General features: G+C 41.8%; 1 non-coding gene across 1 annotated transcript; it reads left to right on the forward strand.

Annotated features, from left to right (window-relative positions):
* Positions 1-582: 582 nt before the first annotated feature.
* LOC119938748 lies at positions 583-687 on the forward strand. Its single transcript, XR_005454498.1, has one exon. It is a non-coding gene; the product is annotated as a U6 spliceosomal RNA (small nuclear RNA).
* The last annotated feature ends 1566 nt before the right edge of the window (positions 688-2253 follow it).

The following is a 2253-nucleotide window of genomic DNA, read 5'->3' on the forward strand; positions in this document are numbered from 1 at the left end:
AATCCAGTGTGGTTAGGGATTGTCTGCCTACTGCTGAATTGTACTTTCCAAGGCCTTAATCCAATGGTCTGCACACAGTAAGAGCTCTATAAATACAATTGAATGAATGAATGAAAGGCTGAAATTCCCAATTAAGAAGGGATGGAGAGTGACAACTACCTAGAGGAATCAAGTTATAAGTTCAGTTTCTCCACAGAAGAGTGGAGAACACAGAAAATTCAAATACTTTCCCTTTAGCTCTCATCCTCTGTGCTGGTCCAGCATGGCTCAGTGGAAAGAGCCCTGGCTTGGGAGCCAGAGGTTGTGGGTTCTAATCCCGGCTCTGCCGCTTGTCAGCTGTGTGACTTTGGGCAAGTCACTTAACTTCTCTGGGCCTCAGTTACCTCATCTGTAAAATGGGGACTAAGACTGTGAACCTCACAAGGGACAACCTGATCACCTTGTATCCCCCCAGCTCTTAGAACAGTGCTTTGCACATACTAAGAGCTTAACAAATGCCTTATCATCATCATCACTGCTCATTTCCATGTTTGCTTTTCTGCATGGAACGGTCAAGCTGATCTGTTTAAGTGGAATGGCTTTATGCTCTTCAGCAGCACATAGACCAAAATTGGAGTGATACAGAAAAGATTAGCATGGCTCCTGTGCCAGGATGACATGCAATTTCAGGGAGCAGTCCATATTTTTTGAGAAGCAGTGCAGCCTAGTAGGTAGAGCAGAGGCCCTGGATACAGAGAGACCTGGGTCCTAATTCCAGCTCCTCCACTTGTCTGTTGTGTGACCTTGGGAGAATCACTTTACTTCTCTGTGCCTCAATACTTCATCTATAAAATGAAGATTAAGACTGTGAGCCCCATGTGGGACACGGACTGTGTCCAAACTGATTAGCTTCTATCACAGCTCTTAGTACAGTGCCTGGCACATAGTAAGCACTTGACAAATGCCATTACAAAAAAGAAAAAGGTTCCCTAAATGGGACATATGATGGGTGAAATCCACCCTTGGATTTATTCAATTCTACTCCCAAGTAGGTAGCCCTAACATCAGTGGTAGTATTGTAGGCCAGGTCTGGACTTTAGCCATGCTCATTGGAAATCCTACTGAATCATATATTTGCAGCTTCTTTCACTGGCTATCTATGTGGTTCTTAACATCCTTTACACACTTGGGATTATTTTTGTGACGTTACAGGATCAAGACTATAACTCAAACTTTTCATAAATTGTCTCTTGAAAAACCACCTCATGTAAAACGAACTAGAAGAATCCTGTGCCAAGAACAACCTTATAAGAGGAATGTTCTCTGTTTATTTAACACAAGAAAAGCATCACCATGACTTCTCTGAAGATAATTGCACACAAACATTTCCAGTAGCACCTTTCACATCAGAAGTTAAACTGCATATCTTTATAGACTTATACCATATTTTTAAAAGCTGGGTGAAAATAAAAGCTTGGATAAATAAACAATTTTCCTTCCTTATGAAAAAGAGATATGTCCTTCATACTCATGCTAACACACACTTTTCATCACATTTCACTTTCCAGATCTTGGCTGATTCCTCTCACTCATTTTGGTTCATATCTACCTCCAAAAACACAAATTAATTGCTGTCTCATTCTATTCACACATCCAAGACCTCTTTCCAAACTAGAAAGCCCCTTCAACTCTAGCTACATGAACGAAATAAAAGCTTCTCCAAATCCAGTTATAATTAAGGTGCTTTTTGAGCATTATTATTATTGTGTTACTTGCTAAATGCTTACTATGTGCCAAGCAGTGCTCTAAGCGCTGGGGTAGATACAGGTTAATCAAGTTGAACACAGTCCCTGACCCACATGTGGCTCAAATTCTTAAACCCCATGTGACATACAGATAAAGTAACTGTGACACAGAGAATAATAATAATGGCATTTATTAAGCGCTCACTACGTGTAAAGCATTGTTATAAGTGCTGGGGAGGTTATAAGATCATCACGTTGTCCCACAGGGGTCTCACAATCTTAATCCCCATTTTACAGATGAGGGAACTGAGGCACAGAGAAGTGAAGTAAGTTTCCAAAGTCACACAGTTGACAGTTGGCAGAGCCGGGATTTGAACCCATGACCTCTTACTCCAAAGCCCATGCTCTTTCCGCTGAGCCATGCTGCTTCTCATTAAGTGACTAGCCCAAGGTCACACAGCAGACACGTGGCAGAGCTGGGATTAGAACTCAGGTCCTTCTGACTCATAGGGCCATGCTCTATCCACCA

This window comes from Tachyglossus aculeatus, chromosome 1, assembly GCF_015852505.1.
Source record: "Tachyglossus aculeatus isolate mTacAcu1 chromosome 1, mTacAcu1.pri, whole genome shotgun sequence".
Lineage (NCBI taxonomy): Eukaryota > Metazoa > Chordata > Mammalia > Monotremata > Tachyglossidae > Tachyglossus > Tachyglossus aculeatus.